Raw genomic sequence first — 27,210 nt, 5'->3', positions numbered from 1 at the left:
TGCCGAGAGACTTCAGATCTGTTCTGTATTTCGAAATATGAAAGCTGTACACAAAAGTCGGCTTCAATATATTCGTTAAACAAAACCATTGATGCACACACGTCATAAAAAAAAGAAACAAGTATTAGCTGTGCGTATTGGTTGACGGCTTCTGATTTGCCCCCGATTTCGGCAGTGGTGCTTGCGTTTTGTTATGAAGTATATCACTGCACTGCGGTCTGTAAATCACTTGTCCTCGGCTGTCTCGCTTCTTGAATTTTCGGACACAATCCTTATGCGGCCCGAACGCAGCAAGCGAATCTATCACCCGGAGATCGTAGCTGCGGAATGTACCTAGGAAGAAAAATTATTAGATCAAATTTATGCGTTTATAAAGATGCTCACGCATTGTGAAACGGTGAATATTTTGCTTCTAATCCACTTGTACGTACGATATTTAAAATTCTAGCGAACCACCATTCAGCGCGATAATAAGTCCTCATTACCTACTGCTGTTACTGATGTCATATATTACAAGAAAAAAGTTTTTTTGATAGGAAGGCCTAAAATATAGGAAGTGTTGGCAATGAAAAGAAGAAATACTTTACGAGTACGTATTTTGACACTTATGTTCCGTGTTCACCAACGAAAAAGAAGTGCTGCTTAGATAATGGCAATGATCGCTCTTGAAAAATAGTACTAAACGGAACACAAGACCACACTTGTCTTGGACAAATAGTTTGTTATATTGCTGCTTGCTCAGTGATACATTCTGGTACGTACTCATGGATTTCTCTCTCAATAGCTCGAACGTGACACTTTGAAAGCACACATGAAAGCGCAGATTTCCAAAAGAACAATAGATCAAGCTGAACATGAACACTTACCACCAAATAATCGCGATACCATAATAACAGCGCAACTGGAATCAGAACTCATATATAGAACCTCCTCGTGAAGATCGTATGCTCCTCCTGAAATAGAATAGAAGTGGGTGACAACTCAATTGGGAGCGGCACACGCGGCTCGCTCTCGGGATATTAGTCTGATTTCATTTCAAAGCAAAATAAAGCAGGGATCACTGAATGTTCTCATGGATGGATGAACCTATGGCCAATCTTTAGAATGTGGTTGGGGCATGAGTGACCCGCTGATTTTGATCTTGCGCCTTATTGTTCCCTCAGTCCTTAGAATTCGTTATTATTGATAAAACAATCTACCAACACGTAAACACTTTTACATGATAGGCATTGATCCCGTTGGGTTATTTTTATTCATCGTTTTTTTATCTGCTTCTTACAAGTGCTCCTTCTTTCCGCTCCAGCGTTCTCCGTAGGTAGGACGCTGCCTATACCAAATTGGCATATCTTTGTTACAAACAATCTTGCGGCACTGTTAATAAGCTTCAGTTAAATTAAACCACTGGCAAAAGGAAAACTAAACCCGCAAGAATAACAGGGTGCCGTCTGCTTCCGAATCTCCTTTTTGTACTTTTTTAGCTGACATTTGTGCAGCATATCTGATTATTATCGATAGCGGTCAAAGCGTAAATTGCTCGTCGAAAAGTCTGACAATGCCTTCACACGCAGAATTGAATGCGCCTCTGCGCAATCCGGTGGCGAACAACGATTCAAGCTAACTAGTTCGTGACACTGCTTGGGACATCGTGTTACGCTGTCATCAGGAAGTGTACGCTACTGTATCTTTTTTTTTTTGCTGCATTTATATGTTAAGGCTTGATATGTCCATTAACCTAGGATTTCAAAAGCACAAATTTATACATCTATTTCCTAAGGCAACCCTGTACACCTCGTTAAATGGAAGCTCACTTGATAACATGGTAATGCAGGACGCGAAATCAGGCTAAGCTGCCGGGACTCTCCGATGGTCCTCAACGCACATTATTAGTTCGTTTGGCACCTCGCACGTAATAGAATGCAGGAAAGAAATCAGACAGCGAGCATCGCGCCATCAATATAAACACTTTTGTTTTAGGCAAAATGTGCTGTGTCTTTCTCCTTTACCGAAATTTGTGCCCTGCTGTATGTGTCGCAGGTGCATTTGTTGACCATAAAGTGATGTTCTAGAGACTCATTTGACAGCTGATACGATTACGTGAGTGCTCATAAAAAAACAATTCACTGCCTTCAAAGCAGGGTGCCGAGATTCAAAGCGAGTGAGAATCAGCGAAGAGGTATGACCTTTCCACTACAACATGTCAACAGGTAAAGTTTGATGGAACCTTGTGATAATAACTGTTTAAGTCGATGACAATGGGCAAGAAGATTTGATGCTGTCCGTTTTCTTTGCAGGCTCTCCTCCGACACGCCGACACGTAAGCTACCGTAACACAGTAAGGTGATTAAACGCAGGTGCCTGTCAGAATTTGTGCCGTTCTGCCACAGAAACGAGTGTGAGCTAGAATGAAGAAAAAAATAAAGTAGGCTCAACTTCACTTCACACTTGCGTAATTCGAAGTATGTTAGGTTTTACAAAGTGCTGTAGTTTTGAATCATGTATGTTTTGAAGCGAATGTTTATTCCTCTTGCGATATGTGTATTTTTTAGGACTTTCTATCCATATGTATTTGCAAAAACATATGTATCTATATGTAGCAGCACACATCCACTGGCACAGATACCATCGAAACTGGGAATGCACGTCTGTCGAAATGTGGGCATGCAGATCCTTCCGGGCCAACACTGAGCCGAATGGTAGCAAGCTCGAGCGGACCCTAGTAGTTATATAAGTTTAGCAGGTTTTTTGACGCAAATAAATCATTATGCATACCTATATGAATACATTTTTTTCAACCAACCAGCAGAAGCGATTAGTTTGTACGAGTTATGTATTCTAAATTACAATGTCAGCACGTAAATATCATGAAAGCTGGGCCCAGCCACGAGTTTCAAACATTATCGTGTTTAGCGAAAGAGACCACTATGACACAGCCGTTGCAGGAAGGTTTATGAAAGATACATCAATACTTCGCATTATTAAAATACTATTGTGAAATAATTAAGAGGCGGTCAAGTTGTCAGCGACAGTACAGTTATATTATCAGTCCGTAGAACGAACGGTTGTAATTGGCAGCGCGCAAAAAGAATTAACAGGCACCTCCACAGTTAGTTGCCGCCTGTAGTCCAGTAACTTTGGTTCCTGAAATCGGCACAACGGCTGAATGCTGCCAATGACTACTTCTCCTTCCTTTGCGAAATTTACGGGTTAACAATTTTAAGATTTCTATTGCTACACATTTCTAAAGAGCGCTCCAAGCGTGCGTAACCGTAGTTTTGTGGTATTGTAGCACTCGGCCTGTGCACTTGCTCTACTGGTTGCGTGTATATCTGTCTGCGTTTTCCTGCTCCGAAACCAATCCTTTCGTCATTATAGGTCTATAAGAACGACAGAAGGACGCTGGTTATAACTGTGCACTTGATGCAGCCACCTCCACAGCATTGACTCTGCGATATCATTCCGAATACCACAAGGCCTTCGGCGAAGTCATGCGCACATTGTTTACCCTTCACCTCCCCCTTGCTAGTATGTGATAATTTTGACCCATATGTATGTGTATGTACTTCAACATGCAAATTCTCCAGCTGCGATTGTGTGGAATGTACTAATGTGTAATGTGCACGCACGCTAACGTTGGCTAATGTAAAGTTAGTACGCGCTGTAATGAAAAGCGTCGGCTGATCGTCCAAAATCTGCCTAGCCGCCATATTGGGACATTGTACTGGGCCTTTTGTAAGAATATATCCGATTATAGGAGAGTACGTATAATATCTGGATTCCTGCAGGGATCAGCGAAAAGTCTGTCTGACAGTCAATTTGCTCAGGGACTCCGTCCATTTCGTCATCTCTATAAGCCTTCTCTTCGCCCATTTCCTTTATGTAGGTGCATGAACGCAAGCCGTTGAAGTTCACCTCAGGCAGAATCCTTTATTATTTCTTAAATACAGTAGCGCTTTCTTTTTCTACAACTGAGCGGAGTTCATAAACGTAGCGCAGAGTTCAATAATTATCAACGCTTTCACGACGACGCATCTCCAATGGACAAGCCAATGCAAATAGCAGCTGGTTGTAAAGTTCGCGAACTATGCAGCGGGCGAGTTCGTTGCATACAAATAAAAATTTCAGTAGCATCGTACTATTCAAGCAGTGGAAAATAATACATGTATACCAAGTTTTACATCGAAAATACTAGTGCAGCTTTTATAAATACCTTGAGTGTGCACTAGCATGTACTTCTTTCGGCGCTGGTTGAATATTCCCTCCAGGTTGCCAGATGTTCTATAAAGAAAGGTACACATGTCGGTGTGGTTTAGATGACAACACGTCGTCACAAACTCTCCGCTTCAACTAAATACGTATAAACAGCGTTGTTGTGGGCATTTTTCAAGTTCCTGTATTTCGCACACGTTGGCAATTCTTTTTTTTCCAAAAAGAAACGTTATTTCCAACGCACACCTTGAAATAACAAGATGATTACAATACCTTCCTTTGCGGTCGTACGAGAATCGTGTGAAAAATACAGAGCTGGCTGTTATATTCGTCACTACATCCACTTCGCACAAAATGTCCGTACGCCTGCTTGTAGTGTAAGTCCAGATAGGTTCCTTGACATCTAGGAACTGCAATTCGAATATAAAACGCCCACATCAGTACAATGTTTGAAGTATAGCCATGTGTTAAGACTTTTTTTTCATGAATCATAAACGCATCTACAAGCTTGGCGCTCAGTGAAGCGTCTTTGCCGGATGTCAATGCGCCATTATCGGCGCGCGGTTGGCGCACCAGCGAAAGAACACACGTGCTGTTATTTTCACTACATTGTGCTGTAACAAATGAAGAGCTTGCCTATGAACTGAAGTTGTTTCATGAGGCTGGTCACGTATGCACGAAACATCACCGTGACCTGCCGTTATTAGAATACTTGCTAAGCTTCTTTTCTTTCCCATAGTAAGTATACACACTTTGCTTGTTTAATTTTATTTGGGTCTTACGGCTATGCGTCTCCAATGGACTGTTTTTGGCATATTTGCCCTACTTTGGAAATTCGACAAATATTTTCTGACAGAGATTGCTTCGCGAGCAGGCAAAGTCAAGGCGGCCAAGGTATTTGGATCTATTGACGTTGGCTCCACAAACTTCTTGAGGCATTCTACAAGGCTCACACAAATAACGCACTGCTATTCATCGACACATATTAAGGCGCTCGTAATAAAGTGTCAATAGATATACAAGCCGATGGCATGACACGATGCTACACCACTTCATATTGATATAGGTATGCACACACAAAGCCATTTCATGACACTTGTAACGGTGAAAGCCCCGAAGTTGCTCTATCCATATCACACCTTAATAATGAAATAGCAATGAGGTTGCTTTGAATAACATTGCGCGCCAAAGAGACCGTCTATAACACTTACGGCTGAACGGGCCCGTTTATTTTAGGTCACCAAGGTGAGCTCGAGAACAGCGAGCTAGCTGAAGATCTCAACGTCACCCCCTTCCTTTTTCCAAGCTCGGGGCCGCAAGCACGTTCGCCGGTCTTCGTTTTTGTGTCGCGTATGTGCAATATTCCTCTCGACGCAGACACAGCCTGCTGGGCGAGTCAGTTCATTTGTCTTGAGGTGAACACTTTCAAGCGGGCGACATGGACCACTTAGGCCATGGTGGCTCTGCTACCACTCGCCGTGAGGCGAGCAATTTTATAGGAGACCTCCATGAGCCTGATGAGAAAAACAAAAGGTTACTCGTAGGTGGCTAAAAGCTTCTGGCATAACCCACGTTTCCGTACAGGAGTGCATATTGATGCGCTAAATCACCAGGACAATAGGTTAAGGGATGGTGGCGAATGTCGCAGAGTGCTTTTGATCTGTCCTGCAATGTCAAAGTGTTTAAACAAGCAATACGACGCGCCTGTTCGGTGAGGCCGAAGGTCGCGGTGACAATAGGGTTTTTGTCACTACAGAAAGGGAAAACAGTGTCGATTGCGCACCGTGGAAGACGTGCGTACAGCAGGAAGAGAATGCCAGAACTCTCGTGCGTGGCTGTGCTGAACCCGTGCATGATAAATAGCAGTACGTTCTCCCAGTTCTTGTGGTGGGATGAAACATACATAGATTGCATGTCTAGAAATGTCGGTTGGTGGGCTCCGTAAACCAATTTCTTTGTGGATGGTATTGTGCGCAGTGATACAAATGGTATTCACACAGCGAAACAGCTCCTCTACGACATTCGCTGTGAATTGTCTTCCGCGGTCAGTGATGATCACGCTAGGCGGACCATGTCGGAGGTTGGCATATTGCATAAGGGATGTTGAAACGTCACTGGCACATGCGGAGGGCACAGTCGCCCTCTCGCGTTAGCGTATGAGGTAGTCGACGCAAGGAATGATGCAACAATCGCCCTTGGATGATTTTGATGAAGGGCCAGCAATGTCAATGCCCAGTTGCTCGAAAGGTGTGCCTCGAAGCGGTATCCGCTGCAGGAGACCAGCTGGTGCAGTAGATGGACCCTAGTGGCAGTGACACTGCAAGCAGCTGGCCACATACGTCTCAACAGACTGTCTCATAGCAGGTCAATAAAAATACTCCCTAATTCGGGCGAGCGTCCTCGCCGAACCTATATTGCCAGTACCCGGGTCGTCGTGCGTAGTATTCATAATCACTGTGCGTAGGCTTTCCCGCACTAGGAAGAGAAAACGTGCGCCAGTCCTAGAAAAGTTCTTATGCAAGAGTCCATCACGTAAACAAAATTGGTGTACTGTCGTAGAGGCGGTCGTAGCTGTAAAGCGTAGTGTTGACTTAGTGTCATTTCGCTGTACGGCTTTCAAGCTGTCAATATCCGGAAAGTTCGGCGACGCTGCAGCGACAAGGTGATCGAAGTCGTCGGCATCAGAGTCAGTAGTGTCAAGTGGCATGTGTGATAGGCAGTCCGCATCAGCGTGTCATTTACCAATCCTATAAGCGACTGTGAAGCTCTATTTCTTTAGTCGGAGAACCTTTAGTTTATTCCTTTAGTGGGGATCTCGGAAGCGGCGGATACCGCGGCCGATCACATCGAGGGGCCTAGCGTGTTCTCTTTTAGCGCTACCTGCACGTGAGCGTGTTCTTCTTCATGGAATCTGGGGGTGAGAGTCGCACCGCTAGAATAAGTCGTTTATATGCAGGCAGCCACAAGTTTATGCGTGTTTACCGGGCACTTGCCAAACGACGTACTAGTGCCCTCTAAAGACGCAAGTACCTGGTGTTCTGACACGGAAACGCGCTAGCCCATTTCTTGTGGCCGTGTACCGGCTGATACGCAGCACGTCTGGCCACAATACTATTGCAGCCACGATCAGTCGAGAATATTCAGCTAGCAGAGAGGCATCTGTCTCCTCTGGTGGAGCATGCAGTGCATTATCTTAGGTAAGTATGGCGGAGACCCCGGTCTTCTTGTGTAATTTACGGCAATCGTCGCGGTTCCGCCAGCTGGTTGGTTAGAAGAATGTGTAGTGGTTGGCACTTGAGCCAGATAGGACGCACATGTCCGATTACATGGCTCTATAACCTAAAGATGTTCTGAACTTATTGTATTCCATTTGTGAAATGAGCCGTCCCTGAGCGGCGAATAAGTTTCGTGCTACAGCTGCTTGGCCTGTATGTAGCGTGATGTCGCAAGATCACGAAAAAATCATCACGGGAACGTAACCTATACGCCTTAATGAAGACTTCGGGCGCAATAACGTAAAGCTATTCTGAATTTTGCAATTCCAATTCTGCCATCAGCCCTACGTGATTGGTTAAAACTTTTTTGGACCACCCCCACTTTGCCTAGCTGTCACCGGACGTCAGGCAAACCACAATAGCTCCCCGTCTGGCATGACGTGTGCGCACTGATTATGCATGATTTGACCGAAGACTAGCAAAATAGTTGTTTTTGATTCGGCGTCTTTTGGCCATTAGCCTTCGGATATTAGTCAAAAGTGTTGGGGCTGCACCCACATCACCTGCCTGTCACGCGACGTCACAAAACCACAAAAAACTCACCGCGTCAAAGTGACGTGTACGCGTTAAAGATGCATTAATATGCCGAACACAACTGAGTTTTCTTCTGAATAGCCGCAGGCTGCCCTGTTCTGAAAGGAATAAAAGATGGCTGCCGTCGATGGCCCAGGTACTGCCTACTTGCACCTGCCGGAGAGCATGGGTCCATTTACGTATAATAAAACATATTGTGTGGCCGTGTAACGTGTTCAACCACGTTCGGCACAATTCCTACCTCGTTCTGCCAGCTCTTCTTTGCTGAGGATCCGTTTTAGCGGTACTCTTGACCTTCCGTTGCATGCCGCCGCGATTTTTGACCAGCCACCGCAAGCTAAGTAAGAGAAAGCGGACAAATTGCAGACGCAGGCACCACGCTCTTCATGCGGTTATCAATTTTGAGTGCAGTGGCTCTGCCCCATCAAATTCCTCTTCACTTGAGCGTGATCCTCGCCCCCTGTCAGCCAAATAGATAAGGCAAGCCGCTCACCGTAGGCAATGTTCTTCGTTTTTGAAGCAAACAAAAGTGACCTCCTATGAACAAGGAGATCGTTTGATTGGCCTGTTCAAACACCCCTGTGGTTGACCGCCCGATGCTTGCGTCGGCGGTTACACAAATTTGACGTCAGGAGATTGGAATAAAAACATTTTGTAATAGTTTTACGTTATAGGGCCCTTGTATGCGGAACCAATCTGAACCTTTTTTAGAATAAACAGAGAATTACTCGTTCCAAAAGGAATAGAGGACGTGTGGGTAGCGACCGCTGTGGCACTGGCTACTGGGAGCTGCCGATCAAAACGGCTTCATTTGCGTATAATGGAAAGTTCATGCGGCAGTATAATCTTGTTCAAGTCCTCCAGCCCGTATACAGCATTGCTGTGGCAATTTTGGCAGGATCCGTTTTAGCTGCGTTTTAACCCTTCATTTTCACGCTGCAACAATTTATATCCCGCCACGGCGAGCCAAACAAGGTGTAGTGCCTCAAAGCAGGCAATGCGATTCGCTTTGAAATCAAACAAAGCCAATTCCTATAAACGAATAGAACATTTGAATGGGCGGTCCAAACAATTTACATGTAACCGCAGGATGCTTACATCACCAGTTACTCAAAATTTACGTTAGAAGACTGGACTGAAAACTGATTGGAACAGACTTATTTATTTATTATTAGCGACGCTTACGACATCATATGGCGAAATCACGCAGTTTGACACACACTTGCATATCCCGTTGCATTTTTGTCCCACACTGCAAATTGTGGCGGCGTCTTGAAGAAATGCTACTTGACTGTGGTTGCCTTTTATCAGTACGTAATCAAGGCTTGAGGATGTCATAAACGTCCTCGCCATTGTTAGCGCGAGGAACTTTGCAATTGGCTAGAGCTGCTTGCGCTTCTTACGCTGTCTCACTTTCGGATGCGGCGTAGAGTGTTTGAATTTACATTCAGTTATCATCTCTGCAACATTTGTTTACTCACTGACACCTCCTTGGTACGAATGAGTACGTTAACTTTAAGGTACAAACATAATATATTACTAGTAAAACGAGATTACTGAACAAATGTTTAAACTGATGAGCTGTGCAGCCATTTATCTCTTTACATGCCGACAAACTACACTGAAATGTGAATATTGTTAAATAACTGCAACCAATCGAGTACCATCTAATGAAGAATCGTCGAATGGAAACGGTGAAAGCTAATACCACCAACTGACACAACTCTATATCTGATAATACATCCGAATAACTAAGGACCAAGTTTCAGTGTCTGAAAAGGGAGAAAAGAAGTTGTTGAAACAGGGTACAGTGACCAGCAAACGCTGATTGCAAGTTGAGTGTATTGTGGCTGTCAGAATGTTCCTTATCAAAATATAGTTACGGTGAAGAAAACGAAGAAGGTCACACAAAGCAAAGGAAGTCGAAGACTCTGGCTGTCGCCTGAGCGCCATACATATCGCTTGAAAATATGCATTATTCTACAATTGTGGGCCTGCTTTCTTGGTGCAACATTTTCGGTGAAGGTGCGGCGTACAATCATGGAACTTCGCAGCGGACGTCATCTGGCTGCTGCCACAATGGCAGATCAACCGACACAGCCAACTCAGCAGTCCTCACCAACGGTTATCCTTACTCATCCGCGGGCCCTGGACATTTTTTGGCACGTACAACGCCGACGTGAAAGGCTGGCTTGCGATATACAAGCGAGTGTACGACAACGACAGGCAGGATCCAACATTGACGTTAGCAACCCGAATATAATATCTGAGAGGAACTGCGAAACAATGCTATTTTACACCTGCGGCTTACCTAATGTGCTGGGATATCTGCAAAAAAAAGTTGTGCGAGACCTGTTTGGTAGCCATGTCGGTCATCAATTGGCCGCAAAAAAAACTTGCGTGCCGAGCTCAGATGTATACACAATTTTATCGTACACAAGTGCTTGAAGATACTCCAGTACTGCCATTAACCATGCCCACTGCTTGCAGTAGCTATAGCCAGGAATGTAATGCTGAATGTAAAGACAGGTGAACAACTTTTACTTTCCGAGGGTAAACAAAATGTATATTTCTTTCTCTCTCTTATGTTGGAGATGTCTTTAAGCAGCGGTATAGGTTTCTCATTCACGTAGTATCTGGCGAAAGTGAGTACTTAGTCGTAACCAATCCCGGAAGCACAAGCAATGTGAACGGAGGAAGTATGTGTGTGAAAGAGCCAGAAGCCCGAAAAAAGGCGTAAGGAATCAAAAACGAAGGCCCCCTGTTGTATTAGTACAACTCAAAGTATTTGAATATGACCTAATTACACTATGCAATTTTTGAGTACGTGGTCACGGGATTGAGCAATTTGCAAGCGTACAACGTTGCGTGCGCACATGATTAACTGCCGATCCCCGCCATGCAACAGGCTGAAAGCCGTATGGTGATTATGAAAGCTGCCGCATACTAGAACAAGTGCATAGTGTAAAGCATAGCTTATATGGCAGTGCGATAGGTAACACAGCCCTTTAAAGTGAGCTCCGGACAGCCTATAGCTCTTTATCGTGTCCATAATGTTGCAGAAAAGCGTGAGGCACCGTTTTCATTTATCATAAGAGCGGTTTTTTTTTCGAGGTCACCCGCAGATATTTTTTTTTGCACTGAGACTACCTCATCACCCGGCATGGCGCAACAACGGAAAAGACAAATATAATGACTCGTTGCATATACGCATAGCCATAGAAACTGCCATGACAAATCTCGACCACAGGCTTTGCTTTATAGAGAATCATAGAAGAAAAAAGAGCGAAACCTAAATATTCTGGCTGTAAAAAGTACAAAACAACATCTGCTTTATCACCTGAATAAAACATTCTTGTTTCTTAGATTGCTTCTCCATATTTCGTGTGAATAATTTCCTGCGGCATTTTCACCCTTTTCCTACTCTGAGTTTACCCAATAGGTTCTTAGATTGCTTTGTTCCGTGCTTTGCTCCCGTGCAATTAATTTGCCGTTGCAATCGCCGCCGAATGCGACCTAGCGCTTTCAGACGCGCATTCTTTTCGCAAGAAAGCTTCGTGACGTAATGTGTCACGCTTTCTCAGCGTCTGGGTTCGCATTTCATAGGTGCGTGTGTCGTCGAAGCGCACAGCGCGTTTGTTACTACGTCATTCAAGTTGCGCAGGTTTACAGTATGCTAATTTGATTCATAAATCAAATATTCATTATCTTTCATTTCGTAGCCTGGCTATAAAGCAGCGTAAGTATTTATCCCTCAGATCTAGATATGAAAGTATGTCTAGTAGCATGCTACAAATCTGCGAATGAAGGAAGTGGCCAGTAGAGTAATCGAACACTGCAGAATTCGTTCGGGTACTGTATTAGGCCACGATGGATAGCGGCTTCTTCTGCCGGAAAATGATATAAATTACCGAGCTCACCAACCGCAGGGGAAAACGTCTATTACGGCATTCCTTCGATTTATAAAATGAACGCGCTTGTACAAATCCAATGAAACTAGTCACTTGAGCTTGTGTGCATGGCGTCAACGTGCGATGGCGTGGACGTGCGCAGGGTGGAAGGCCGCATCTCATCTTCTTGTTTAAAGAGCTATTGCTTACGTGAATGGTGTTGCTTGGTCTCGATGACAGGACCGTTGAGAGACATTACTTAAATCCGTGGAAAGGATTACAAGATAGGCGCGCGTCGATGTTTTTATCTCTTTTCCTTACGTTCTATAGCGGCATGAGCACTGTAAAGGTAGATGCAAAAAATGAGTCTAGAAGGTTTGTCAATTCAGGCAGCTAGCTTCAGCAAGCCAACCCCTTCTAAGCATTCCCCTCCTTCTTCTAGCTAATTCCACGTTGACGGCCGGGAATGACGACCTCCATGGTTGCAGCAAATTTCAAGACGCTTTGCTCAGCGGTAGCTCTTAGCGACGCCCCTTTCACAACAATTCTTCGCAACCTCACCATTCTGCTCTTCCCGTGCCATTGCAATGAATGTTTTTAATGTTTTTATATGGTAAGATAGTTGGGAAGATGACTAGGCGAACAAAGGGAAGGTTGCAGCTTAAAGTAAACCTGGTCACTTCTCACATTGGGCAGCTTTGTAGTTGTTGACCGAAAGCGCACCTTTTAATGTAACAGTTGCCAAAAACGACAAACGCAAAGCACATTCACGCAGAAATACACAAAAATCACGACCTCATTACGTAAAAAAACGATCATGTAAAGGTTCCATAGAGTTTTTTGTAACAGATATGATACAGATGAAACGAAAAGTACAGTCGGCGTTATCCTTGTGTAGAGCCCAGAAACGGTGTCCTCCGGGGCACTCCGGAGGCAGCCAGCGATATCTTACACTAGCTAGTGAGTGCGAAGTTTAACGGTAGCTGTTTGGCACGACTGGGTCAATGAACTACCGTTAGACGTAAGTCGATGGCTCCTGAATGCCCCGAAGCCGACGTTCCTGCGGTCTACACAAGGGTGACGCTCACTGTACATGAAATTGTCACGGCAACGCAGTGCATCATCAAATATCTCGCGTTGATTTTTAAAGGAAGAATGATAGATAGAGGCCAAGTTTTGCTCATTTACTTCCACAGGGTCGGCAAACACCACCTTAAAATTGGGCGTACTTGGCTAGTTGTGCTCTCGTCTACATTCTGAGGGTTTGGTTGATTTATGTCCTAAACGGGGATATGCGTCTGTAAACAGATAGTTTTGTTAACAGGCCATCGCTTTTAATGCTTTCTACTCTATATGAGCGGCAAAGCCTATCGCTAAATAAATGTTTTATTTTTATATCCCTCAAGTTTGAAAGTAACTCAGCTGTGGGACTGACATATGGTAGTTTCAAAACTACACGTATTGCTCCCATTTGCAATACTGTCTATGTATCCTGCTCGGCTCTGGCCAGGTGGTGGGTCTGAATTCTAGAGCTAGATGAGGTGTACGGGGTGTGTGATGGTAGCGCACTCACAAGGCCATTGCCGGAATTTGAACACGCTAGCCGGTGGGGTTACGGTGTGTATCCTCGGCCTCGTAAGTGACCGAGGTCCGAGTGCGCTGTCGCTGGCCAAACGTGCTTGGCAGAATGCCGAGTATGGCCCAGCTGATCGACTGTCTATGTATCCATGTTGTTCGTTGATGTTCTTCCCCAGACGAGCATTCCGTATTCGAGTAAAGAAGAAAATATTCAAATAAGCAAAAGCATAATATTGGAAGTAGGCAGCTAATTACACTGGCGACGCATAACACCTGTAGCTAGAAACAGTTTACTGAGTGATGTACATGGCAGTTTCATGTCATAGTTTCATAGAAATATACGCTAGGGATTAGAGTGACGGTACTATTTGTATCTAAAACTGTTCTAAATATATGGTAGGTAGATGGAACTGTTTGTAACGAGGGCGAAATGACATTACCTTGTTTTTTTTTCTATATTAAGCATAGGATAGTTGTTTATCGCCCTGAATGTATCTCTGCCAACACTTTATTTGCCGGATCTGGCAGTTCGGGCCCTGAGTCACCATTGAAAAACAGACTGATATTATGGGCGTGAGTTACATACTTCAGGCTGTGATCGATATCGACTATTTCATTAGTGTATAATATTGCCATGTTGTAGCGACAGGGAAGGAGAACGCAATGCCGAAATTCTGAGTTACACATTCATCTCTTTATTGGCCAAACTTTTGCCCAAAAACTCAAGTAACAATAGAGCACAACAACAGCGGTGAGCGAAGTCGGCGATCGTCGACGATGTCCGCTACTTTACTTGACTTAACGAGCTTTCCACACTAATCGCTGGTTCTCGCGGAAGTTCTAGAATGTACACCAGTATTTTCGTCACAAACGGAATTTTATTACTCGAGGTTCAGCGACAACAGATGGCACCATCGATAACATTCCAGAAACTTCCGATACAGAAAGACACGCTATGCACTGAGTGATAACCTTTATTTGTTAGCTGGTTCAATGTGGTCACAAGATGCAGATAACGACGCATGCGAGTCCCTGACCGCCTGTGAAAAACGATCGTCCCGAGGTTACAAACGTAACACAAGAGCGAACAAGAAAAGTACGCGTAGTAAAAATAAAATGTCAAAGCAACAAAGAAACGCAACAAAGCAATAAAGCCCCAAAATTTGTCAGCGGTGGTTCAATGGCATGAGGCGGACACCATGGACTATTTGAGGTTGGCGCTATGGTCTTGGGCTGCTGAGCTCGAGGTCGCGGGATCAAATCCTAGCCATGGCGGCCGCATTTCGATGGGGCCGAAATGCGAAAACACCGGTATACTTACTTAGATTTAAGTGCACGTTAAAGAACCCAAGGGGGTCGAAATTTCCGGAGTCCTCCACTACGGCCTGCCTCATAATCAGAAAGTGGTTTTGGCACGCAAAACCCCATAATTAAATTATTTGCGGTTGGTAGTGACACCGCTGTAATTCTGAAAGGCTGTCGGGCACACCCTCATAGTCGAGTGCGCCAATACGGCGGATGCTCTTGTAGGGTCCAAAGTAACGTCGCAAAACTTTCTCACTAAGTCCTCGTCAGCACATCAGGGTCAAAACCCCAACGTGGTCGCAGTGCTGCTAGTCAGCGCAGCGTCGTCGAAAATTGCAGCATCGGCTGTTTGTCCTTGGCTCTTTCTTGATGCGCAAGTGGGCAAGTTGTCGTGCTTCTTCGGCGCGCTACAGAAACGCCGCCACGTCGAAGTCCTAGGAGCGCTACTCTCAGGCGCCCGTTCCTGCATTGAGCGTCGGCGTCCCTCAGCGTACCGCGTAATCGAGCGAACGAGCACAGCGAAGGATAAAAGTGCGAACTCTGAGCTCAGCGGGCGATAAAAGACGGCGATAGCGAAGAGAGCGCGATGAGGAAAGCTGAGGAGGAGGCTGCCGCTGACCCATGAGGCGGGAAGCGGTGGAAGAGGGTGTGGCGAAAGGGTGCGAAGAAAAGCGTAGTGCCGCATAAGACGTGCTCTGCGGTGATGGTGACCTCGAGACAGCGTCAGAGTAGCACGCGTCGTTTTTATTTAAAAAAAGCGCTGCATGAGCGAAGGCCTGGCTGCGATGGCTGCCGTGAATTGCGCCCACGCCTTACCTGACGCCTGACCCACGCCTGACCTCACGCACTGACTCTCACGATCTCCCGATTACGCAGGCAGGCGCGACACACTTCGCTTCGCTCGAAAGTGTCGCACGAGACATATTACGAGCGCAAACCAATATATCGCGAAACAGAAACACGTAGAGAGCTGCGCTCAAATTTCGCATTAGCGAGTATTGTTATCGTCCTTGACTGTTTTCGTCGGTAACGTGTGGGAGCATGGCATCGTGAGTCTTCTTCGGGTTCCGTCCTTTAAGCAGTATAAAGGCGGGACCTGCGCTCTTTCTTGCACGGCCTTGTTGTACGCAAAGGTTATGTACAGAGGGACAGCATCCCACGTGTTGCGGTCGACGTCCACCTACATCGTTAACATGTCGGGAGCGTCTTGTTGATGTGGTTCTTTAAGCTATTAGTTTGAGGTTTACGTAGGTGGCGGTCCTCCGGTGTCTTGAGTGGCTATATTCCAGGATTGATTGAGTGAGCTCAGCTGTAAAATCCGTTTCAATGTGAGTGATGAGTACTTCTGGGTCACCATCTCCCAGCAGGATGTTCTCGACTAAGAATTTAGCGACTCCCACAGCACTACTTTTGGCTAGGGCGTTGTTATCGCCTAGCGGGCAAGGTAGTCGGTGGCCTCGGCGAACCATTTCCTTTCAGATATTGACATCACAAAGGGCACCAACAAATCTATCCCAATCTGCTGAAATGGCCGGCAACGAGGCAGTTTCGGCACGTCTTGGAGTAATTGGTGACGTCCGCCTTTAGACGTGGCTAGAAATACTTCTCCTCAATCATCATGAGTGTACGGTAAAATACTAGATGATCTATCATTTAGTCATTATGAAGGACAAGTAGAAACTCTGGCTTCGGTGCTGAAGGTCCAAGCAGAAGTTAGTTGGCACGCACTGACGAGAAGTTTTTATTTTTGAAGGCGCCGTTTACGAATGATAACGAGGACCAGCCGCGCTGAAATACCCTTGGAGCCAATTCGGTCCAGTCTTCCAAAAACTCGGCAAGGCTTTGTGGCCCGGGGTCAGCTTGCAGATGTTTGGCGTAGTCGTCGGTTCTTATTGTCCCCAGGAATGAGTCGTCATTCTGGTCGGCGGCGGGTCAATAGAAGCGTATAAGCGGCATTCGGGATTAGAGCGTCTTGTTCCGAGCGTGTATGTCAGATGATGTCCAATTCTTGCATTCGAAGGCTGCATTGTGCTAGGCGACCTGAAGAGTCCTTTAAATTGGTAGTCGATACAGTTTCGATGATCGATTAAGAGTTTGAACGGGCTGTCATTTAGGTAAGAGCTAAATTTTGTGGTAGACCAAATAATACGAAGACATTCCTTTTTCATCGTTTAATGATTGTATACCGCTTTCTACAGCTATCCTCTAGCGTAAGATGAGACCCTTTAAAGTCCGTGTTTCCTCTGGACTAGGACAGCGTCGAGATCTAGGCTGCTTACGTCGGTGTGGATTTCAGTATCGGCGTTTTCGTCGAAGTGACTGCAGGCAATCGTTTAGTTTTTCTAATATCTCGACTAGCGCTGGTTGCCACTTAAATTCGGTGCAGGATTTAGTGAGAAAAGTCAGAGGGGCGGCGATGCGAAAGAAGTTCTTGAAAAAGTGCCTATAACAGACACAGGGCCAAAGAAAGCTGCGAACTACTCTCTTATCGACGAGCTGCGGAAGGTCTGCAATGTAAGCCATTTTCTGTGAATCAGGAAGGACTCCTGACATGCTGATGACATGGCCCAGGAACAGCAGTTCTTCATAAGCGAAGCAGCATTTCTGTACCTTCAAGGTCGGCTGACTTGATGGCCTCTAGTACTGTCGCAATAGGAAGGCGATTCTAGTAATATGAAATATGTAAATTAATATGAAAAGATAAAGACTCAGTATGTTCCCCTTCACGTCGCCTGTTGTTACAGGTTTGACCTAATCATCGGCCAGGCTACGAATTGAGACCTATGTTGCAGATTAGACGTACGCAGGGAATTAGCTGTACCTTGAATACCCTAATGATCGTCTTTCCTCACACGGTATTTCTAATAAGGTGAAAGGCCTTGGGATAATCAAGCAACATCCTAAGTGCCACGGTTTGCTCCTCGATTTTCTTTATATGAATTGTTTTTGGTTCCGCAGGGATTATTTAGTTGACGTACTTCTGCGGAAACCGAATTGGGCAGAACTACCGAATCCAATCTGTAAATGAACTTAGGTATCTTAAGATCAGATTCGCGAAGTGTTTAAAAAAAAAAAGCAGGTGGCACTGATACATGTTGGGAATTTCCACCTATTCGGCGCCTAGAAAAGTGTTACGTGTTAAGGACCTATTTCTCACGAACCTTTCCTTCACGTTTTTAGTATAGTTTTCGAGCTTTTCTTGGGGTACTAGTGATGTGATAAATGCCTTCTTTTCAAAGGAATGGCGATGCAGCCAGCGCCCGTCTATAACATTCAATCCGCAATAGTTTTATATGGTGGGATTCTAGAGTACTGATGAGCTGTTCTATTATTTTAGTTAGTACTAAAGCTTTCGAAAAGCTTTCGAAGCTTACAGATAAGTATTCTAGAGGTTTCTTGGGATTTTGTACGTGTATCATTGAGCTCATGACAAATATCGGCAGTAATTAAAGTAAGCAAACCAGTTCGCGACTTCCCATATTTTGTTTATTGATAGCATATCACACAAGATTTGACTAATCTTGATGCACTACTTGTCGACTATTATCAACTATTACTCATATTTAGGGACAATAAACAGCCTTGTTTAAAGTTAGAAATACGAAGGAAGCAAAGACAGGTGATGCAGAGAAGTCAATCAGACGAGCGTTTGGCTTGCAACCCTATACTAGGTGTAAGGGACACGTAAAATAGAAAGGGAAAGGGAGAGAAATTGAGCATTCTGAGCCCGGGGGACGAATCTAATGAACGGTCAGTCAGGTCGCTGCGCACCAGAACTGCACTAGTTTATACATTGTACTTTGCATTAGAGATTGATGTGGCACGGACCGAAGGTATTTCACTATGAATATGGGGCCCTCTAACGTAAAACAATTCCAATCTGTTTTATTGGAATTTCTCCTGACGTGAAATTTGCTAAACCGCCGGCGCATGCATCGGGCGGTCACCCGCAGGGTTGTCCGAGCAGGCCAATCAAATGCTATTCTCGTTCATAGGAGGTCACTTTTGTTTGCTACAAAAACAAATAACATTACCTGCACTGAGCGGCTTGCCTTATCTAACTGGCTGACACGAGAAGAAGAGCAAGCTTAAGTGGAAAGGGATTCGATGAGGCCGAGCCACTGCACTGAAAATCGAGAACCGGATGAAGAGGGTGGTGCCGGCGTCAGCGATTGGTCCACTTTCCCTTACTTAGCTTGCGGCGCTGGTCGAAAATCGCGGCGGCATGCAACGGAAGCTTAAAAATGACGCTAAAACGGATCCTCATCAAAGAAGAGCTGGCAGAACAATGTCGGAATGGTGCCAAGCGTGCTTGAAAACATTACACGGCCACGCAAAAAGTTTATTATACGCAAGTGAATCCATGCTCTCCGGCAGGTGCAAGTCACCAGTACCTGAGCGATCGGCGGCAGCCATCTTTTATTCCTTTCGGAACAGGGCAGCCTGTGGCTATTCACAAGAAAATTCAGTTTTGTTCGGCATATTAATGCATCTCTAACGTGTACACGTCACTTTGACGCGGTGAGTTTTTGCGGTTTTGTGGCGTTGCGTGACATAAAGGTCTAGTGGGTGCAGCACGTAAACTTTTGACCAAAAGCCTAGGGCTAATGGCGAAAAGGCATTGAATCAGAAAACACCATCTTTCTTTTTTTCGTTCAAATCATGCATAATCAGTGTGTACACAACATATCAGATGGGGAGCTATCGCGGTTTTCGTGACGTCGAGTGATAGCCAGGTTGAGTAGGGATGGTTAAAAAGGTTTTCGACTTATCGCAGCGGACTGACTGCAGAATTGGAAAAGTTTGCAATAGTTTTACGTTATAGCGCCCATGGTCTCGGTTCTATCAGGTTTGAATTTCTTCGGCGATAGAGAGTTGTTGGATGTTGAAGCGAGGGAAGATACACATTAGGCGCTCCATGGTTTCCTCACACCAACAAATATGGTATGTCGCTGTATCGGCCGCTTGTTTATGGTAGGAGTCACCGTACTTAAATTCCACTTCTAGTAGTAGGTAGCTTGTTCAACACTCATACAACGGCCTCCTTAAGGCTGCAATAAGGCCACCTTGACTTCTTTGTCAATGTACAAGGAAGGCACGCTGCCCACAAGGCTTTAGCACTTAGTATTGATGCGAAGGAAATACGTATTCAGCTGTTCAACGAATCCCAAAGTGAATCATGGCAAAACCATTTAGGGGCTCTATAAACTTTGTCAATGTACAAGGAAGGCACGCTGCCCGCAAGGCTTTAGCACTTAGTATTGATGCGAAGGAAGTACGTATTCAGCTGCTCAGCGAATACCAAAGTGAATCATGGCAAAACCATTTAGGGGCTCTATAACCTAAAACTATTCGATTCTGTTTTTGTTCCAATTTCCTGACCTCAACATTGGGTAAGCACTGAGGAAAGGATCGGCGGTAGCCCGCAGCGTTGTTTTAAAAGCCCATTAAAATATGCTTCACGTTTACAGGATGTGACTTTCTCTTGCTTTCGAAGCGAATAGCATTGCCTACATTCAGCACTTTGTTTTTATCTAATTGGTTGCGGCGAGTTGGAAAAGACCTGCACGCTCATATGGAGAGAGTTTTGATGGAGCCGCACCGGCACAGTGAAAGTAGACAGCCGGATGAGGAGGGTAGCGCTGGCGTATGCGTTTGGTCCCCTTCCTCTTGGCTTACGGTAGTTGGTAGATAATCGCGGCAGCGTGCAACGCAAGGTTAAACCTTCCGTTAAAACAGATCCTCCGCAAAGTAGAGTTGGCAGAGAGATGTCTTATACGTGCCGAAAGGTCTCCATAACCATTTACTGCCACGCACAATCTCCTATTACACGGAAATCACGCTCCCTAGCAGCTCAGAGTGGCCATGGGGAGGTTTGTAACAGCGCACCCGAGACAAGGACAACAGAAGGAATAAAACGACGACACCGTGCTGTGTCGCTGTGTTTTATTCCTTCTGTCGTCCTTGTCTTGGGTGCGCTGTTACAAACATTACCATGAATCCCAACCAACTGGCCCAACATGCCATTCTGATGCAGAGTAGCCAGTGCCATATCGATCGGCGGGTAGCCATCTTCTGTTCCTTTTGGAACGGAGCAGTCACCGGCCATTCAGAAAAACTTTCACTTTTCTTCGGCATACTAGTGCGTCTTTAACACGTGTACGTCTCTTTGACGTGATGAGTTTTCGTGTTTTTGTGACGTGGCGTGACAGACAGGTAAAGTGGAAGTAGGCCAAAAAAGTTTGACCAATAGCAATTGCTTATACGACGCCTTTTTTGCTAATGGCCACAAAGGCGTCAAGTGATAAATTATTTTCCATTCGTTGGGTCTAACCATGCCTAATTGGTGTGCACATATATCAGATGGGGCATTTGCGCGGTTTTTGTGATGTCGAGTGACAGAAAGGCGCAAAGGGTGCTGCCTAGAAAATTTTTTAACGAATCGTGGAGGGCTGATAGCAGAATTAGAATACAAAAGTTTGGAGTAGCTTTACGTTAGTGTCCTAGATATGAGGAAGTGCTTCCATAAAAACTGCCGAGTTCATCTCACGTACCTGTGCAAAAAGTTGAAGGAAAAAGTCGAACCTGCCCATCGGCCCAGCCTTCTTTTTTTTGTAGTTTTAATCTTACTCTTTTCTTGTATGTGTCAAACAACTTATTATACACTATTATGTGCGTGCGCATCAAGGTGTTGCGGCAAAATATTTGGTCACCCAGAAAAAGAAGACAGCACTATATGCATCTTATTTGCTATGGCTTGCGGTGGGCTATGTTGACGTGTTCGATGACTACGTACCATGTGCGATGTAAACATTTCGATGTTTCACATTACGCGCTCTGGATAGTATTACGGATTGGTCGGGGTCGTTCTGTCTTTGGTACTTTTAATTTTGTATATCCAAGCTAGTGCACAGTGGTTGTTGTTTTTATCAACTCTAAAGTTTGCACAAGCGAACCAGTTATGATAATTTCTATACTAAGTCATCGGTACCTGCGTGAGAGTAATATTGATTCTCGCATCCAAGATACGAAAAAATGCTTATCGCTCCAAAATTTACGTCCCCATGCAGATTTTAGATTACAATTTACTGTTCAGCTCAGTCAGCCACGATTACAATGTGCAAAATCGATTATTTACTGACGTCTGTGAATATATTCATTTTTCCACAGCGGACGCTGGGCAAAAGGCAAGCATTGTATTTGATAGTTTTCTTTTGTGCATTTGCAGATGCACCAAATTCTATTTCACTAGAGAAAGCTTATTTATTGTTCAGCTTCAGAGTATCTGACCCGCTGGCGAAGGGGCGTAAAGTGTTCCTTTGCGCAAAATTTTCTCTTGCACGGATCTTAAAACTACTGTACCAAAAGAAAAATCTTCGTTTTGGTTACTTCTCCCTACAGAGCAGTTTTGTCCGGACTAGCGGATTCAGTATGTATATATTGAGTCTTCAACCCACCTAGGATAGCATTTTACGAGCAATAGCGCGAGAGCCAAAAAGAAAGAGTACCAATGGGCATTGTTCCAGCTCGCAAGTCTACAGCTCTCCATTGCTTGCTCCGCGCGTTGAAGCTTGGCATCCACAGTTTGGGTTGTGCTTGCACGACGCAATACAAGACTGGAGTGCAAATACAGGCGCAATGATTTAATGCACTCTAACAGTGATTTGTTTGATGTAGTGAGAAACGGCCTGTTATTGAGCAAAACGAGCTAGAAAATTCGCGATAACTTGTCCTAACTTGTAGCTTTGATTGATATGTGAATGAGTGCATTCACTTAGCGACAAAACGGCAGTTTAGCATGGCTGGAAGTGCTTTGAGATAGATTACCGCAACGTTTCTCAGAAGCAAACCGCATCTTCATAACGTTGTCTAGCAAATTGTCTGCTTCTAATCTAGTCGCGAACAATTATAACCTGCCGAGAGACTGCCGCAAAGACTGCTCGTTCTTTCCAAAAAATAATCCAAGCCACCGCTCTGGGATCCTGCATGCGAAACCGGTTCTCAGGCACGCGGAAGCTCGAAATATTCTAATTATTTGAGCGGCCTATAGATGATTGCAATATTTTGCGTCCTGAAGATGAAAAGTCAAAACCCTGAGTGGCAGCTGTTGTATTACAAGGTTATTGCAATGACGCATAGAAAATCAATCTTACAAGGATGGTGGCGACAACAACAAGCACTACGAAAAAACGCTCAAAAATTCCATGTCTCATTTAGAAATAATTGTAGTTTCAAAATCTTACCTTGTGCATACTGACACTCCTTCTTCTGAAAAAGGTCAATTTAGACTCCAGCACTGTCAATGTTGTGGCTAATAGAATGACAGCAAGAAGATTCTTTTCTGTCATGTTCCCCACTGTGAAATTATCCACGCAAACGATATTACGCAGGATTCTTCAGTGAGCAGCCACTCGGAAGAAAATATATTCACATAGACAGAATGAGAAACAAGCTTGGCTGCCTATTGTAACGTTCTGTTCGCAGGTGGGCGACGGAGGACAAACGCGTCGACGAACTTCAAGCACGTTTTGTTGGCATATGGTTCACGCATGTATTGTAAGTTAAGGACAACAGACTATCGCCGCGTTTTTCCAAAAGTTAGCGTAATGTTTCGCTGCGCTGGAGTAGAAATTGTACTTTTGTCCATCGCGTGAGTGTTTCTGTGAAGAGGAAATAATTTAAATTTCATCGCATTTATTTTTAAATATCAGAGAAGAGAAATTGTACCATTTTGGACTTTACGTAGCAGTCACCGTCACATTCATTGCCACTCGTCGCCAGCTTTTTTATTTTGCTGCTTCGGAAACTAGTAAGTTTGGTGTACGCGAAAGGTAGCCGTATTCTAATGATCGTTGTTCCTAGAGCGTAGCCTGTTTTTGAGGGAACAGGTTCGCCCAATAAAACGCTAGTTTCGTTACTGACAGCTTCGCTGCTTTCTTCACCGTCACTAACACGTGATAATATACATGTAAAGCATATCAGCTAGCGTGCTGTTGAGGTGCTCCGTTAATCCGTTTGTTTTTTGGATGACACGCAGTGCTCTTGCGGTGTCAGCCATGCGTCAGCTGGAGAACCCCCTGCATAATTTCAGCTCTGGATAGTGCACTGCAATCGGTGATGAGAGGGTGCGCCATGTCATTGGACGATGCGGCGGACAAAGAACTTACCCACTTCCTAAAAGTTTTTTATGGAATAGCTACAATTTCGGCGTACCGAGTTAAGTAGCCGGTTGCGAGGACTATCAATAGGTTGCGCGATGAGGTCACTGGGAACGAACGTAGTAGATCCATTCTTTTTTGTTAGAGCGGTGCTTGAAGTTGATCCACAGGGTGGAAAAAGACAGCCGGTTTAACAGGCTGTTTCTTGCGGCGCTGACAATCGCGACAAGCCTTTACGTACCGTTGCACAGAAGAAAAAAGACGAGACTAGTAATCTTGTGTCGTATTCTGGCTGTTTTAGCGAATCCTAGATGTCAACCGCATGGGTTGCCATGGAAGGCTTGTAAAATGTCTAGGCGCAGAGCCGATGGCACGACAAGGAGGTACGTACTTAGACAGCTTCTGCAGTTTATCCTGTAAAGGACGTTGTTGTGCCAACAGTACGATGATAAGCCGCGCGCAAGTCAGCGAGGCAAAACAGTTTCAACTCCTTAAAGGTTCTAGATTAGCAGCAGCATCTTAGGTCACAGTAGTGGTGCTCAGCCAGCTTTATGGCATCAATAACAGCGACAAATGGCAAGTCATGGTAAGGGTCCGACGATGTAGTAGACACAATGGTGCGCGTGACAACAGTCGGCATCATTATGCTTCGTTCGAGATAGCTAGAAAACGGTGACGTCATATTATTGTAACCGCAGGCTCCAACGGCATAGTCTGCTTGAAGAATGTTTGAGGTTGGCAAGCCACCCACCACAGGGCGTGGTGATCGATGAGAGCCTTAAACGGTCTACCGTACCAATAGGGTCGGCATTTTCTAATTGTCCAATCGACCGCCAGACATTCTTTTTAGCGGTTGTGTAGTTTGTCTGAGCCTTGGTGAAAATACGGCTTCCACAAGCAACGTGACGCGTTCCGCACCATCTTGCCACTGTACCAAAACTGCGCCGTGGCCCGCATTGCTGGCGTCAGTATGGATTTCTCTATCAACGTCTTCGCCAAAATGAGGAAGTAATGGTGCAGCATGCAAATGCCATCGCAATTTATTGATCGACTGCTGTTGCTCGTCCAACGCTCAAATGAAAGGAATATCGTCGCGTGTAATCCCTGTTAGAGGCTCAGCGATTCTCAAGAAATCCTAGACGAAGCGCCTACAACATGCGCGCAAACCAAAGAAACGTTCGAGAGCGTTCTCTGTGGGTGGTAAAAACGCGGCTACAATAGGTAACTTGTAGCAGTCTGGTCGGATGCCTCTAGGACAAACTACATGGCCAAGATATTCGAGCTCTTGGAACACAAAGTAGCTTCTTTCACGGAGTCGGCAGTACGGAGTCGGCAGTACGGATGGCAGCGAGGAGGCTCTTGAGTCGTGCGAGATGTTCGTCAAACGTGCACGATAAAATGACGACGTCGTCCAAATATACGGGGCAGGTTTGCCATTTGTGTTCAGCAAGGACCTACATCCATCATTCGCTGAAAGGTGGTAGGTATGGAACAGAGACCGAAAGGGAGAACTTTGAACTCATAAAGCCCGTCAGGTGTCGCAAACGTTGTTTTTTCACGGTCCTATCATCCGCTTCGATTTGCCAATACCAGAATTTTAGAAGAACTTCCCTTTGGCCTAGTTGGTATTTACTGCATATCATACTGACCGCAAATAAAGACGGGGACAGAGGGACCGCCCGTGCTGTTTATGTGTTCTCTCCCTCTGTCCCCGTCTTTATTTGCGGTCAATATAATATGCAGAATTTTAGATATGACGAAGAAAAAGCTTGGCATGTTGTACACGATGCAATACGTCGTCGATGCATGGCAATGGATGAACACCGCGTTTGGTGACACAGTTATACTTTCTGTAGTCTACAGATAAACGTAGTGTGTTGTCCTTCTTTACTAACACGAAACGGGAGGCCCGCGGGCTTGAGGACGGCTGGATGACGTCGTCTTGGAGCATCTCTTTCACCTGCCGCTTGAGCGCTTCCCTTTCCGCTCAAGATACCCTGTAAGGGTGCTGGTGAACAGGACGTGCTGACGAACAGGACGTGCTGAAGCAATAATCTAGTGCTTTGTGATGGACGTGCGTCGTACTTTTTACGACGTTGAAATACAGTCTGAAAAATTATGCTCGAGGCTAAGTATTCAGTCTTTCTGATTGTCTGGCAGGGCAGCGTTCACATAAATGCGTTCTTTTAGCCTAGCTAACTCAGATTACTGAGATGATGCGATTTCTAATGTGCGAATTTCAGTAACATCAGTAATTTCGCGAAGAAATGCGATTGTCGTTCCTTGAGGTACACGCCGTACTCATTGCTAAAGTTTGTTAGCATAACGGCGGAACATTTGTTTCGCACCTGAAGACGCCCTCTGGCTATGCAAATGGTGTGTTCAAGGAGAAGGGGAATGTTTGCCTCAGCAATGCCTTCGGCATCGTCCTCCTAATCGCATCGGACAACAGTAAGCACGCTGCTCTTGGGTGAAACGTGAAGTGATCGTGGGCTACACGAAGCGCGATGTCACCGTAATTGTCATTACTCTTCGCTTCGGCTTGCACAGTAGCGAAGCTGACTTTGGACTCTTGCAGGTTGATGATGGCACCTTTCGCGTAAAGGAAACCCATGCTGAGCGTAAAATCCTTTTAATGCTGGAAAAGGATGGCGAAGTCGCCGATGTACGTGAAGCCCCGAATGTTGACTCGTGCCGTGCACCGGCCCACTGGTGTTATGACGTACCCTCCTGCTTTACGAATCTGAGTTCCAGTCCACTGTGTTGAAGCTTTGTTCAGCAAAAGCGCGATACTCTGGCTGATAGCAGACTTGTCCGCACCAGTGTCGATTAACGCCGCGACTTCTTGGTCCTCTATCGTTACTGGCACGTCGCAAGATAGTGACCTGGAACTACACTGGTTCCTATGCGTGAAAATTTTGTCGTAACGCTGTCTTCGTAGTACAGGATCTTCTGCGTTCGCCACTTCAGTGACCTCACCTGCGCACTTCGTTGGACTAAGTTTTTCCAGGTGCCTTGACTGGGTGATTGACGCTTGGTTGCACTCGACGTAAATAGGGGGTAGCGAGACCTGTTTCGGGCCGGTGACGGTGACCAGGGCTCACGGAATTGCAGAGCAAACGAGGTCCTGGCGTCGGCAAGGTGGGATTTGATCCCATTCATTCGCCATTGCGCGGGCAAGGCGCACTAAGCCAAAATTCATGGAGCCCCGCTCGGCGGCAAGGACATGACCTGTAGAAGCGATCGGCTTCACCGCAATGAAAA

General features: G+C 45.3%; 1 long non-coding RNA gene across 2 annotated transcripts; it reads right to left on the bottom strand.

Annotated features, from left to right (window-relative positions):
* Nucleotides 1-23,268, bottom strand: LOC129380119 (uncharacterized). Of its 2 annotated transcripts, none has more exons than XR_011895749.1 (5): nt 23,032-23,268; nt 4,480-4,616; nt 4,208-4,275; nt 867-953; nt 1-333 (listed from the first exon to the last, which is right to left on the bottom strand). It is a non-coding gene; the product is annotated as an uncharacterized lncRNA (long non-coding RNA). The 2 variants fall into 2 exon arrangements; XR_008613182.1 differs by lacking the exon at nt 23,032-23,268 and adding an exon at nt 22,297-22,315.
* Nucleotides 23,269-27,210: the final 3,942 nt, after the last annotated feature.

This window comes from Dermacentor andersoni, chromosome 7 (genome assembly GCF_023375885.2).
Source record: "Dermacentor andersoni chromosome 7, qqDerAnde1_hic_scaffold, whole genome shotgun sequence".
In the NCBI taxonomy this organism is placed as follows: domain Eukaryota; kingdom Metazoa; phylum Arthropoda; class Arachnida; order Ixodida; family Ixodidae; genus Dermacentor; species Dermacentor andersoni.
Note: the sequence above shows the minus strand (reverse complement) of the source record. Positions and strands in the feature narration are given on the sequence as shown.